Genomic DNA, 15,921 nt, shown 5'->3' with positions numbered 1-15,921 from the left:
TATGAAAAATAGAGCATCCTTTGAAAGGGGGAATAATGAGTGCCATCCTTGGTGATTTTAATCACTTCTTAGCTGCTTTCCTGAGAGCCCCATCTGCCCTTCTAGTCCATCTGCTAGTTGTTAACACTTAGTCAGTCACTTGACAAATGCAAAATCTGAACTGAGAAGGGGGTGGGGGGTGCGAGATTATGGTTTCTGATGATTAGATGTTGTGATTGACACACACACACACACACACACACACACACACACACACACCCTAAGATGCTTCTGTTCAGGCTTAGCTTGAGTGGGACCTAGAGCCAATTTGGTCCAGAAAGATAATGTCAGAATAGCTAAGGGAAAACATACTGAGGCAGGTGTTCATGGTTTTTCCAAGCATTCATTTCTTCAAGAATCAACTTTGCTTTGTCATAGAAACTGATGATCAAATTACTTAATTCTTTAATCACCAATACAATAAAAAGACAAAATCTCCAGTTTCCCATTGGAGGAAAACAAGGCTGTTTATTTGTTCAAAATCTTTATTCAAAATGAGACTCCATCAACATTCAGAAGAAATTATTTAATAGATGGCTTAAATGTACTTAGAAAAGGAAAGACAGAAGTGACAGACTCTAGAGTCTTGTATTCAAAAGGGGGCGCAGTAACAGTTCACGTGGGTGTTTCTTATATTAGAGCCAAGAAAACCAAAATACAGCAAGGTCAATGGATTACTGAGGGGCATTTGTAATGCTTATCAAACACTGTTTACACAGTAGCTTTTGGGCTGGTAGAGAACATCCTTTCAAGTTACCTTCAAACTTTCTTGCAGTCCATGCTTCTGAGCTCTGAGAACTCAACATAGGTCTCCTCTGATACCCCTCTCCACCAGACAGATTTTCACTCCAGTTTGAGAATTTAAGTAATGAGATGCCTACCAACTTCTGTTAGAACATAATCAGTGACAAGATAGTCTCTTGGTTGGGATGGAGAGGGGGGAGGTGTGGGTGCACAGCACATTTTGCTGGATGATTTTAATTTTCATAAGTCATTTAGAGTAAACTTTTTTAAAAAAGAATTTGAGAGAGTGTGCATGAGAGGACGAGTAGGGGAAGGGGCAGAGGGAGAAGCAGACTCCCAGCTGAGCAGGGAACCCGATGTAGGACTCTATCCCAGGACTCTGGGATCATGACCTGAGCTGAAGGCAGAGAGTTAACTGACTGAACCACCCAGGTGCCCCAAACTTTTTTTTTTTTTTCATTTAAATCCAAACCAATACTTTTTTTTTTTTTTTTTCATCTGGAGATACACAGAATACATTTCATTTCCTTTCTAAGTGGTCGTCTTTGAAATATAAGGACAGGTTAGAATTCATTAGAAGAAAATCCCTACTTTCATATCCACATTTTTAACATTTCTCGAATGGGGAAAAATAATTCCAATACAACATCTTCTTCCCCTTTGAGAGTTGACTAGAAAAAGATTAGGAGACCAACAGCAACAAGTCTCCATGCAAGTTCAAGATGCAAACACAGAAATAAAAAGTTGTTAATGTGGAAAATATTTATAGATATTTCTTTAATTTGAGCCAAGGTTATGATGTGATGTTAAATAACAGACTTGATTACTTGTGATAAAATGTCAAGGTGAAGCAAATTAGCTGTTCCACTGAAACATGCGTTGATGGGATGACATTTAGAGTACTGTGCTTTGATTGGACTGGCCACAAATAAGGAGAAAAAAAATGATAAATAGCTAAGAAGCCAAAAGAATGACTGGGGTATTTAGAAACCATATTACATGAAGAATAATAGAATTAGAATATTTGACAAGAAAGAAAAAATTTTCAGGGAGACATGGTAACTTCAAGTAACTGTAGTACTGTCAGAATGAATTGGACTTAGTTTATGTCACTTCAAAAAACAAAACTAAGTCCCTCAGTTGAAAGGTGCTGGAAAGCAGAATTTGTCTTAGTATAAACAAGAAAGAACTTAAGAAGTAAATCTGCCATCAGTAGAATGTTGAAGTGCTTCCACTAAAGGCTGGAATGCCTGACATAACAGGGCAGGTGAGAAGATGTCTTTTGAGGAAAGATGTCCTTTAAGTTTCACCTAACTTACATGCTAAAATAAGGAGCTGCCAAGGATCTACTATGTAAAATGCACTGATAGATTGCGTGGGTTTTCTTTTTTCTCTTTTAAAGATTTTATTTGAGAGAGAGAGAGAAAGATAAAAAGTACAAGCAGGGGAGAGGCAGAGGGAGGAGGAGAGGCAATCTCCTCGCTGAGCAGTAAGCCTGACACAGGGCTCGATCCCAGGACCCCAAGATCATGACCTGAGTCAAAGGCAAATGCTTAACCTACTGAGCCACCCAGGCACCCTAGATTGCCTAGGTTTTCTGAAAGGTGTGTACAACAAAGTTTCTTTCCTAAAAATAATTATACCGTAGTTCAGAAGTCAAAATATAAAAACACAAACATCTGTATTATAAGCCTTTTGGAGAATGCCTGATATCCAGTTAGGAGGATGGGATAATCGCAAAGGGGAGGAAGAGTCCAAAAAATAAAAGCTCATGGGAAAGACATGAGGGGAAAAATGAATGGTAAGAGAAATGGAAACTATGAAGGCAGAAAAAGGGGGGAAGTGTGAATACACGTGCTATGATCGGAGATAAGTTTGTCCAGGATATCGTATCGTTCATGACTATAATATTGGAAAGATGACTGTGAATAGACTGCATTATTGCTTGAAAGGCATATTTTGGAGTTTGACTTCTATTTTTACACGGTTGGGAACCATTTTGTGCCTTTGCTTGACAGAGGAATGGTATGATGAAAATGGTACTGAAAGAAAGCCTGGATGTGCTAGAATAAGGAGAATCTGCAGGTAGTGAGCACAGTGAGACAGACTGTACTCCGGGAGAGGAATAGACAGAGTTCTTGGGATGGGGAATATGCTGTAGGTCGCTTCGACCACTTCAGGCATCAACAATTGCCTTGACTCATTTAGCAACTTGTCTATGTCAAATAATGAGAGTTACCACTTTAGAGCCTTTAGCAACCTAGCAACCACAGAACCATAACAATGTTGTTTATCATCTCCTTGTACAACCTAATGATGCATGTGTCTGTTGTTTCTTAGACTGAATTGGAAAAAAAATCTGCAATACACAGGAATATTAAATATTTCGACACAGACCAGGGTATTAGCCTCCTAAGTCTGAAAACTTGTTTTCATTACTAATTAGTTTTTGGAATTGTTGGAGAACCCATGTCCTGTCCCCCTACTATATGTAGGGACTTGGTAAATTTTACAAGGCCAGGAATAAAAAAAAATAAAAATATATATATATATACACACACACACACACACACACACACATACATACAGACATATATGCATACATATATATATAATTTCTTTATGCTCATCATAATTTATAAGCATAGGTAAATAAGATTTAATTACATTTACAGTTGCTGTGGAGATACAATGTCAGAAATGGTCAGATGGTTTTCTATCTTGGTCAGATCATAACCTTAACCATAATGTAACTCTTGCTTGCTTGGAAAATGGTTTTTCACTTTTTAATTTCATGTAAAATTTCCTGTATTTTTAACTCCCTCTCATAGATTGGGTGAGGACAAACCTGAAATATGATAAATGGTAATCTTTTATATTCCTGAGCCCTATTTTCCTCTACTGGACCTGCCAGCAATATTAATGCCTGATTAACTACATTCCAATAAGTATTCTGCGTAATCCAAATTAATTTGGTTGTAATGTTTGTTTAATTACAGCACTTAACTTAAATTTTATAGTTGGTTATTCAAAGTGCAAGCTCGTTTGATTTTAATTTAAAAAGGAGAGAGACTATTGTGCAGTTGACTTCTCTTGTAGCCATTATGATTACATAGCAAGGCAACTGGTTGATGCAATTTCCCAGAAGGTCCAGTGGCCTAACCAAAAATTCCCTGCTATGTTGCCTCTTATGACAGCTGAAGTGCTGTCATTAATCATTCATGAATTTTTGCTCTTTCCATAGTAATTCAGTATTATTTTGGCCATTGTATGTGCCCAGCTCTTTACTAGGAGCAAGCATAGAGGTATGAGGGTAGCAATGGAATACAATATGGATAAGATGGAGATCTTGACACTGAGTAGCTCATATTAAATGCGACCCATAGAAATGTAAATTTCCAATTACAGTAGAAAACAGTGAGTTGCATAGTAGACTTATGTGAAGAGTTAAGTGGTAGTGTAAGGGAAGAGTCAGCTCACTTTGCCTGGGGGAGATTGGAACACTTCTCAGAGAAGGGAGGAGAGGTTTGAGAGAAGAAAATTCCCTTGCAGGACCTCATCACGTGGCAGAATCAGGTATATTCAATGAATGGCACTTGGCTCTTGGTAGAGATGAAAATCAAGGTGGGGAGTGGGGGGTGGAAGCAGGGGAGTTTTGCTAAACAGATTTGATTTCAGCTTGTGGAAGCCTTGAATAACATGCTACCATGAGTTTGCTTTTCTAGCTGAAGGAGGAGAAAGATACCTCTAGAAAGAAAGGGAGAATCACAAGAGTGGGTTTAACTGAGGAACAAAATGCCTGAAGAAGTATAATCTAGTTCTGGTTATGAAAGTGGAGTAGGGGAGACAGCAAGGAAAGAGAAGAGGTAAAGCTGAATAGAGAGAAGGATGAATTTGAGGTTATAATAGGAAGAGATGATTATTTTTTGGTTTTATGTTCTTCAGTAACACTCTAGCAAAAGGCAAATCTCTTTGGATAAAACAGGAAGCTCTTTTCAACTAATGTCTTAGCAGAGATTCAGTTAGCAACAGCAGAAAGCAAGGCCCTTGAGAATGGTGGATGGGACAATTACTGTGGCTGAAAGGGTGATAGTGAACTGGTGCTGGGATAATGCAGGCAGATGAGAGAGGAACCTGGAAGGAAAACTTGGAGGACGTGAACGATAAAATTTATGTCTTAAAAACCTCTTTTTTAAAGAGCTCATTCTGGTTTATAAGATATAAGATTGCCTACCAACCACTCAGGAAATCTGTGTACTTGTGTGCTCATCTTTGTCAGCTTCTCTGAAGTGTGATTGGTCCATTAAGCTCCACTGGATGGTAGGAAGCCCTTCAAGATGGTCAGGCCCTGAGAGAGTTTTATATGGCCACCTTGCCTTAAATGTGATTTTTATTGATGCGGGGCCTTTAAAGGATTGCACTCTGGTTGGGAAGCCATTGCAAAAATATTTGGGCGTTTTGATGTAACTTGCATTGTTACAGAAATGTGAACAAATAGGATGCAAGAAATTCCAAGGGCCCTCTATACCTTAATGTGAATTCTCAGGACTTCAAGTAAAAGAAGAAAAATTCTCACACAGTCTGAATTGGTATCCTACTTTTGTAATTGAGGTCCTTTAAATTTTTTTTTGTTTTGTTTTTTTGAAGTAGTTAGAACCAAGTAAGATAACGTATCTGGAAAAAAACCTTTGTAAACATCAGAGTTGTACATATATGACACATTAGTAGTAGCACCATTTTTGTTTGTGAGACACTTAAATATCACATGCCATGTCTAACACATAAGTGCTAGAAATTGTTGCTCTCAGACTTAAAAACAAACAGAATTCATATTCCATATTTTAAAAATCAAGTTTATTTTTATTATAAAAATAATGCCTGCTTATTATAGAGAGTTTACTACATAAAAAATAGACCAAAAAAGTCATGTTTCTGTTACTCAAAGCCAACACATTCTGATGTGTTTTTCTGTAGAGATTTCCTGTGAAAAAATGTGTAATTTGTTTGTTTCACATAGTTGTGATCATACTTTATAAAATGTTGAGTTGGACTTTTTCGTTTAACATTGAAACATAAGGATAGTCTCATGTTATTTTAACCTTAAAGAGAGATCATTTTTAGCAATTTCATAGAATCCCAACCATTCGATATGTCTGCTTGAGTCTTATAAAAAATGTCAGGGTCTGTGGTTTCTGCCAATATAACTTACTTTAATGTTAGCATATTTTAATTTGTTCTTATGTTAGGATATATCTGACTTAAAAGCACAAAACTCAGAGGTAGATAATTATGGGAAAGGCATAAAAAATGAGGCTCAGTACAAATACTTTTGTTCTTATCTTGGTAGTATAGAAGAATTATCTAGATCAGCGTTCCACAAATTTTGGACAATGAGTAAACATTTTAGGCTTTGCAGGTCATAAAGCCTCTGTGTCAAAGCAGCCATAAGCTCACAAAAACAAAAGAAAGGATAAAACCATTATGATTGTTTCAATAGGTGTAGAAAAAGCATTTGACAAAGTCCAACATCTGTTCATGATAAAAAACACTTAAGTAAGTTTAGAGGGAATATACCTCAACATAAATACATAAAAATCCACGGCTGACATTATAATCAGTATGAAAAACTGAGAGGTTTTCTCCTGAGGTCAGGGACAAGACAAGGATGTCCACTTTTGCCACTTTTATTCAACATAATACTAGAATTCCTAGACATAGCAATCAGACAAGAAAAAGGAAAAAATTCAAATTCGTAAAGAAGTAAATTTGCAGATGACACAATACTATATAGAAAACCTCAAGGACTCCACAAAAAAATACTAGAACTGACAATCAGTGAGGTCACAGAATACAAAATCAATGTACAGAGGGGCACCTGGGTGGCTCAGTCAGTTAAGCATCTGACTTCAGTTTAGGTTGTGATCTCAGGGTACTGGGATTGAGCACAGGCAGTAATTTCTCTGACATTGGCCATAACATTTTTCTAGATATGTCTCCTGAGGCAAGGGAAACAAAAGCAAAAATAAACTATTGGGACTACATCATAATAAAAAGCTTCTGCACAGCAAAGGAAACAATCAGGAAAACTAAAAGGCAATCTATAGAATGGGAGAAGATATTTGTAAATGACATGTCCTATAAAGGGTTAGTATCCTATCTATCTATCTATCTATCTATCTATCTATCTATCTATCTATCTATCTATTATCTTAACTTAATATCCAGAAAACAAATAATCCAATTTAAAAATGGGCAGAAGACATGAACAGGCATTTCTCCTAAGAAGATATTGAGATGGCTAACAGACTGTGAAAAGATGCTCAACATCACTCATCATCAGGGAAATGCAAATCAAAACCACAATGAGATATCACCTCACACCTGTCAGAATGGCTAAAATCCAAAACACGAGAAACAACAAGTATTAATGAGAATGTGGAGAAAATAGAACCCTCATGCACTGTTGGTGGGAATACCAACTAGTGCAGCCACTATAGAAGACCATATGGAGTTTCTTCAAAAACTAAAAATTGAATTACCATATTATCCAGTAATTCTGGGTATTTACACAAAGCATATAAAAACACTAATTCAAAAGAATATATGTACCCCTATGTTTGTAGCAGCATTATTTACAATAGCCAAAATATGGAAGCAGCCCAAGTGTCCATTAACTGGTGAATGATAAAGAAGGTATGGTATATACATAAAATGTAATATTACTCAAAAGAGAGGAATGAAATTTGGCCATTTACAACAACATGGGTGGATCTAGAAGGTATAATGTCAAGTGAAACAAGTCAGAGAAAGATGATTTCACTTCTGTGTGGAACTTAAGAAACAAATGAACAAAGAAAAAGACAAAAAAACCAGACTTTGAACTGTAGAGAACAAACAGATGGTTACCAGTGGGGAGGTGGTAGAAGGGTGGGTGAGATAGATGAAGGGGACTGAGCACACTTACCACGATGAACCCCGAGTAATGTATAGAATTCTCAAATCACTATATTGTACACCTTATACTAATATACTTGATGTTAACTACACTGGAATTAAAAGAAAAAAAATCTAAAGCAGCCGTAAACAGTATGTAAATAAATAGGCGTGACTGTGTTCCAATAAAATTTTATTTTCAAAAAGAGTCAGTGTGCTGAATTTGGTCCCTGTGAAGTAGTCTGTTGGACTCATGCTCCTGACAACAGTCCGAGTTACCTATATGTAGCACGACAGCCTTGTTTGCACTTTCCCTAGACGAGTGCATGTTATGGGGGTGTGGGGGGAGGCAGTCTCTCCCATATTATTCCATATAACAAATACTTAAATAGTCCTTTTTATATACCAGGTACAGGTTCTAATTTCTTTAAATATATTTATTCAGTGAAACTTTAATAAAACTGTGGGGTTTTTCTAATGTCAGGTTTACTCTTCTATTACATTCCTTGAAAATTCTTTCTCCCCTGTTTGAATATTCCAGTGTACTAATTTTCCCCTGGTTTTCTAAAACTAGGCTGCTGTTAAGAAGGGATAAAACAGATCATTTACATCAAATTTAGTGTTAATAATCATCAGAGAATAGTATCCCAAAACATACTTTTCCACTCAGGAGAGATTAGGAACCATCTCTTTGTCCCTAATTCTCATCTCTAAAATGGGGGACTTTGATGGATTTTACTGCTCACTGTAAATCAGAATCACCATGGGGGCTTTTGAAAATCTCTCTACTTTTTGCATATCTTTAGGGCTGGGCTTTGGATATGTATGCTTACCAAGCTGGAGAGCTTCTCGTCAAGTGGGCCTAGTGGTCCTTAACCTTGTTGCACGCTACAGTCCCCTGAGAAGCTTTCATAGCTATTGATATTTCCAGTCCCACCACTAGAGATTTTTATTTCACTGGTCTGGGATGTGATCTGGGCATCAGTATTCTTTAAGGCTTCTCAGGTGATTCTGCTGTGCAGCCACTGAACTCTATGGTCATCCTTGTGCAGGGGCCACGCTAATCTCTGTATAATTTCGATTTGAGTATATGTGCTGCCAAAGCGAGCACCGCTGAGCTGTGCTCAAAGTAGTCCTCTGACTAGTGTACGCAGATGGGTTTGGATGGATGTGAAGATCTTTTTTCTTAACTTTGCTAAGAATCCATGATTTCACATTTATTAGACATGCTACAGCAGAATATGGCATTTAGGTTATGGAAAACCACAGTTATCTTAGGTCATGTTCAAGTTGTTACTTCTGGGTCACGGTATTCAAACTTACCTAAATTATTTTGAGAATACTGCTCAGGGACCTTAAACTACTCTGAAAAACATTTGCAGCCTAATAGAAATCATGATTTAACTCACAACCTTCTCATAAAAAAAAAAAATCAACATGTAATTGGAGCATATTAAATAACTGTTTTTAGAGCAACTGAAGTAATGCCCTAAGACCATATTGAAGAGTCGAGTCTGCTGCTGTTTGTTTGAATGGAATTCAGTTAGGAGATTCGGGTTTGTGCACTTGAGGCTTTAAGATTCAATGATCAATCTATCACAAAACTAATTTATATCCTACATTGGTGTAAGAAAGACACTGTTCTCTGCTATGGAGGATAGTAAGCTGAAGAACATAAAATCCCTCTCTTTAAGTAATTTATAATCTTACTTGATGATAAAAGTTAAACATGAAGCATAAGGCAGTCCACCCCAAGCTCCAGCTGCTGGGAATTCAGAATAGCAAGGCTGATCTGTGTACAAGTGGTAATTAAGAGATGGCATAAATACAACTAATGAATCATCGAGCTTTACATCGGAAACCGGGGATGTACTGTATGGTGACTAACATAATAAAAAATCATTAATTAAAAAAAAAGAGAGATGGCATAAATAGAACAGAGCTGTCCTGTGTGGTGCGGGCCACCTTTATAACACCTGGAATGTGTGTTAAGAATGCAGATTCCTAGGACATATCCAGTCCTACTCAATCAGTCTCTCTGGGCAAGAGCCTGGGATCTGCTCTTTACACAGGATTTTCAAACCTTTCCTATGTACACAAGGCTTGAGTACTGTTGATGCAGTAGATGCAGAGTAAGCTAGGTCTTATAAGATGGCCTGGAGTTAGGCAACAGTGATGAGTAGTTCACATGTATTGGAAGCTAGACACTTTATTTTTTAATTTTTAATTTTTATTTTTTTAAAGATTTATTTGAGCGAGAGATAGCCCTAGCGGGAGGTGCAGAGAGAGAGAGAGAATGTTAAGCAGACTCTGTGCTGCGCGTGAGTCCCGATGAGGGGCTTGATCTCACGACCCTGAGATCATAACCTGAGCCAAAACCATGTCGAGTGCTTAACCGACTGCCCCACCCAGGTGCCCAGGGACACTGTTTCAAATGGTTTAAGTATATTACTTCCTTTAAACTCTCCCCGAACAAATAAAAACCATGAGTCAAGTTTTGTTAATATCCCCATTTGACATATGAGGAAACTGAGGCATGGGGAACTTGAGCAGCTTGCTTGAAGTCACACAGCTACTCAGTGGCAGAGGCAAGATCTGGGGACAGGCATTCTTAGTCCTGACCCTGTAGTTCACATGACTTTTTCTCTAAGCCAGAAGGAAGGAAAAATTCATTAATTTTGACAAACTCACAGATTCATATGAACACAGGGATGAATTACATATAAACAGAATTTATAAATGAACTGGAAAGTAGTTATTGAAGTTTGTTAAGAACAGGTGAGAATTACAGTACAGTCCCAGGCACAAGAAACAGAGTTGAGCTGATCCTGGGTTGCCACTGAGGGATGAAGGAAACATTATGAAGAGGTTGTAGTTCAAGGCCCTGATCCCATGTAAGAGTTTCCCAGGAATACAGAGATTAGCAGGATTGCTGCAAAGAATCCCGAGTCTAGGGAATACTTAATAAAACTATCAATTATTGAGAGGCTGCTGCTCCCCATATGACCAGCTTTGATACATTTTACAGTGGAGTCAAGTGGATGAACCCAGACTTTTGCACCAAACCAGAACAATTTAATTATTAGCCACCCTTCTCTCTCTCATTTGAGGCTGGAATCAGGTGAATTTATGGTGCAGAAAGTGACGTTTTCTTCAGAGAAAAGAAAATCAGTATTTTGGAGGTATCTATAACTTGACCAAATATTCTTGTGGGTATTCTGGGCATCATTGTGGGAAACAGTGAGGGGCTGGTGCAGGCAGAGCAGGCGCAGTCTTGATGCTGGTGGCAGAAGCCGTACTGGGGCTTTGACAGCCGGGTGAGTCCAGCTCGCTTCCTGGCTGTGCAGCAGCCTGTAGCACCAGCCACAAAAGTAATTTCTGAACAGGCAAATGCACCAAAGGTGAGACAGAACCAATTAGCCTTGACAGTGTAGCAGACCCATTAAAACCTTTAACTCATTGGTTTTCAGGGACCCTTCTTTCTTCGTAAATATTACCATTGACCTCTCAAACCTTTCTCAACATTGAAGAAAAGAAAAACTGTTAGAAAGTCCATATGAAATATGTAGCACATCAAACAGGAATTCGATAGTTCACGTGACAGGTGGCATTGCTGCTTGCTTGAACTTGTCTGCTCCAGACTCATCAACAGGTGCTGTCTGCAGCCATATATTGTTTTAAAATGTAAGGCCACAGATGATGAGACGATTGCCTTTGAGAAGACAGTCTGTGACTCACAGTTTGCAAGAGGAGGGTGTACACCGCACCACTCAGGGCCATCCATAGGAGGAGGCCCCAGGGTGGGTCAGGTGGCAGAGGGAGCCAGGGGAAGAATGGGCAAGAACCTTCATTCTGGTCTTAGAGGGAAGGAATGGGCGAGGCAAGGTAAACTGGTTTAGGATTGAGTAAATGAATGTTTTAAGCAGGTCATAGAGCATAGAGCTTGTTCCTAGTTGCCTGATACCTGGTCCTGGGCTGTTTAGGGCAGGGGAATATTAGTTCTGCCCTGTAAGAGCTCCGTAGAGGAGGGTGAGAGTGGGCTTTGGGTTGGTTAGTTTGCATATGAAAAGTGTGTTCCTAGCAAGTGTTTACAGTAGGAATTAGCTAGGCCTGGAGGAAGCAGTCTCTCCATAATCAGGGCTCCAGATGTCAGAACATCAGAGGGGGGAAAAGATTAATACTCACATGGTGGATGCTTTATTTTAGGACCTAATACCAACAGTACAATTATTTGTTGAGAATGACTGAGTCTAATGAACATGACAGTAGAACTTGGCTTTCTGCACGGATTTGAATCAAGTTAGAGAAAAGACAGTTGTGTCCTATGAGTGACAAAGCTTGGCTGACCACCCACCATCCACATTTTTGTTTCTTCACATGCAGTAGGATTGGAAGAACCTGGATAAACTCCAGACGTCTAATTTCATCCTACTGTATGCTCCAAGTTGTCACTGCTTGAGTTTCTTGATCATAAACATTTATTTCGAGTCCTAGAGCACTGATGCAGTATGATTTTTGTGCTCAAAATGCATTTTTCTAATTTTAAAGCCCATAGAGTTATCAAGGATCTAAGGGAGCCACTTACATTTTTATTGTGATAATCAATAGTATTAGGAGAATTAAATGTCTAGACCATTTTTAAATTTCCAAATCTTCCATTGTCCCGGGACATACATTCTGAGAACATCAAGTATCTACTAACTATAGGTTTTACTACCCAGTGACCTTAAGAATCATTTTACAAAACAGACTGCAAATACTGTAATGTGGGATTCCCTTTTAGAAATCCTAATTTGAATTGTATTACAAAAGAAATAACTGCTGTGTGTAGAATATATTGGCAAATAAAACAAATCCCAAAGAAAATTACTTCTGAAAAACTTGAAATGTAGTTTCAGATAAAAAATATTTTTAGAGAAAACTGAATCACTCCATGGATGCCTTCTATTTGTAACTTAGATATTTCATTTTGTAAGTTGTGAATATATTTTCACTTCTAAAAATAGTTACTACATGATAATGGCTAATACCCCATTATATTTTTACACTAAGATTTATTTAAGCAATCCCCTATTTTAGGGTGTTTCAGTATTAAATATGTTGTTAATTTCCTTAGGTGAAATTATTAGAACTGGTAATGCTGATTCAAAGAGAATTCATGTTTTCAATTCTTTTAATACATAAGGCAAAAATAACTCCTGGAGAAGCTGGTAAAATTTATACTCTTCACAAGTATAGAAGTATCAGTTTGATAGCCAGGAGGTTATTCATTGTTTTCATTTACATTTCTTCCAATACTTATATGCGCTACCATTTTTTTTCAAGTGTCTATTGTTTGTGTTCTTTGAAATAATGCCTATTTATTTCTTTGACCTTCTGTCTTTTGGTGGGTTTATAATTTTTTAAGCTTATTTCCTAGAACTCGCTGTGTTTGCAGCACACTAACTGTAGCGAATTCATCTGATGCCCCGCATCACATACCCTTGACTTACCTCTGATTTCAGCCACAGCTGTGGACAGTAGTTCTCCACAAGGTCAGATTCTCTAATATGCACTTTATATCTTTTTACCTTCTGTTTTAGGGAATTCTCCAAAGGCTCACAGCCTTCTTGGATGGGAGAAGTTAATCCTCACCTAGTCGGGGACTGGAAGCAGTGGGGCAATGCCCCAGCCTCCTTACTCTGGATGGTTAATTCTAGACAGCATGTTGTGTGGTTTTCAGAGGTCCCAGTGGCTACCCTGGCCTTCAGCAATGACCTTGATTTTTGTTTCCTCTTCCTGTCCACTTTCACTTTTCCCTGCCCTCTCACTTCTATTCCCTGGTATCACTTGATACATAAGCACTCAAGTCCTTGTCCCAGGCTCTGCGGTTAAGGGACTTGAAGTGAAGACCTTAACTCTCTTCATTTAGGCACTGGTATTTTAAATTTCTCTCCAGGGGCGCCTGGGTGGCACAGCGGTTAAGCATCTGCCTTCGGCTCGGGGCGTGATCCCGGCGTTATGGGATCAAGCCCCACATCAGGCTCCTCCGCTATGAGCCTGCTTCTTCCTCTCCCACTTCCCCTGCTTGTGTTCCCTCTCTCGCTGGCTGTCTCTATCTCTGTCGATAAATAAATAAAATCCTTAAAATAAATAAATAAATTTCTCTTCAGCTTGGGCCAATAGAATTGTCTTTTATTTAAATTGACCTTTCACATCTGTTGATATTTTTCTCTAGGTCTCCAGCTGTTTTTGTTCTGTGCCGAGCATATTGGTTTCCCCTTGTTGCTGTAACAAATTGCCACACATTTAGTGGTTTAAAACAACACAGATTTATTCTCTTATAATTCTGAAGGTCAGAAATCTAAAAATGGGTCTTACTGTGTTTAAAATACAAGTGGTGGCAGAGCTGTATTACTTTCTGGAGGCTCTAGGGGAAAATCCATTCCCTGCCTTTTTCACTGTAGAGAAGTCACCGTCGTTCCTTGACTGATGGCCCCTGACTACATGTTCAAAGCTAACAGCATAGCATTTCTCAATCATTAACTCTGACCCTTGTGACTCCTTCTCATAGGGACCCTTGTGATTACATCAACCACACCCATATAACCCAGAATAACTTCCTATTTCAAGACCCTTAATTTAATCAACCTGCAAAAACTGTTTTGTCATTCAAGGTAACATATTCAGACGTTCTGGGGATCAAGATGTAGAGATCTTTGGGGAGCCATTATTGTGACTATCAAAGCATGCAGAAATTTTACTTTTTGGTATAGACTTCTAGATCACAATTAATGAGAAATTTCTAACTTGTGAATCTGCAATTGCCAACATTTACTCTATGAATGGAGTTCTTTCAAATGATAGTCTTAGAGATCCCTTGATCATTTCAACATGCTCAGCAAAGTGCCTGTCACTGGTTGTGACGGTTTTCTCTATGTGTGGAACTCCACCCTACAGCCCAGTTCTGCTCAGGCCTGCATCATTTAGTTGTCTTTTATATTCTGTGGTAGTTTTTAAAATTCACCCTCTTGGAGGAAAAACTATCTTCATTAGGGTCCAAATTGGAAGGATACGCTTCTTGGGTGGAATAGTGGATGCCATGAAACTTTGTGGAAAACTCCAGCATACTTTCTGGATGCTTCATCTCAGGGTTTTTCAGCTTTAATATTTCATATCCACATCCAGTGCACTTTAGTGGTGGACTAGTGTGGGTATCACTTGCTGACTCAGGTTCCTGAAGAAAGTCACAGTTACTGATTTCATAAGGTTAGGTCCTGTTCTATCTTAGATGGTACGATGTGCTTAGTGTATGGAAGATTCAAGTCCGTGACTAATTAAGATAGGCTGGAGTCTTAGGAAAAAGAACATCTTTGGAGTGAGAGATGAGATTGAAGTCTAACTCTTGTACCTACTGTCTGTGTGTCCTTGGGTAATCTACTTAACCTCTCTGAATCCTACTTTTGTCTAGCAATTGGATATGTACAATAAACTATTTCCTGGGGAACAAGCAATAAGGGAATACATGAAATAGGATCCGCAGTATATAGTCTAGCATCTGACATACTGTATGGGCTCAGCAAATATTTGCCATTTTAAAATAATTACTTAGCAATTCTCCCTTTTTCTTCCTGCATCATAATTTTTTCTTCTCCACCATGTCTTTATTTAAAAAAAAATTATTTCAGAGAGAGAAAGAGAGTGCACAAGCATGAGTCGGGGGAGGGGCAGAGGGAGAAGCAGACTCCCTGCTGAGCAGGGAGCCTGTTGCCCGGCTGGATCTCAGGACCATGGGATTATGACTTGAGCCGAAGGCAGATGCTTCACCAACTGAGCCACCCAGGCCTGGTACACCTGTTTAAAATAGCATGTAAAATCCCATTATTTCTTCCATTTAAAAAATGCTCTCACTAGAGTCCCACTTCCCTCTTAAGATACCATCCATTTCTTCTTTTCCCATTCGTGTTGACATTTTCCAAAAACTAGCCCATATACTGTCTCCACCTGCTCTCATCTGTTTCTCCCTTATCACGGCACAATTTATATATCAATAACTGACCCATTTTTTTTTATACAACTCTATGAATTTACTGAATAAATGCTCATGGAATGATGCTTTTAAGGGGTGTATGGGACTCTTATTGTCTTCTCAGATGTCCCTTATAGCAGATCTGTAAGCCCACCTCCCAGCTTCACCTCCCAGGTTGCTGCTAGCAGCTGGTACCT

The 15,921-nt window shown here is 38.5% G+C and overlaps 1 non-coding gene across 1 annotated transcript; it reads right to left on the bottom strand.

Moving 5' to 3' along the window:
* Positions 1 to 8,723: 8,723 nt before the first annotated feature.
* LOC123787584 (U6 spliceosomal RNA) lies at positions 8,724 to 8,827 on the bottom strand. Its single transcript, XR_006778283.2, has one exon. It is a non-coding gene; the product is annotated as a U6 spliceosomal RNA (small nuclear RNA).
* Between the last annotated feature and the right edge of the window lie 7,094 nt (positions 8,828 to 15,921).

The sequence above is a fragment of the Ursus americanus genome, chromosome 19, assembly GCF_024610735.1.
Source record: "Ursus americanus isolate L20-20 chromosome 19, mUrsAme1.1.p, whole genome shotgun sequence".
Taxonomy (NCBI): Eukaryota; Metazoa; Chordata; class Mammalia; order Carnivora; family Ursidae; genus Ursus; species Ursus americanus.
This window is presented reverse-complemented; position numbering and strand designations above follow the sequence as displayed.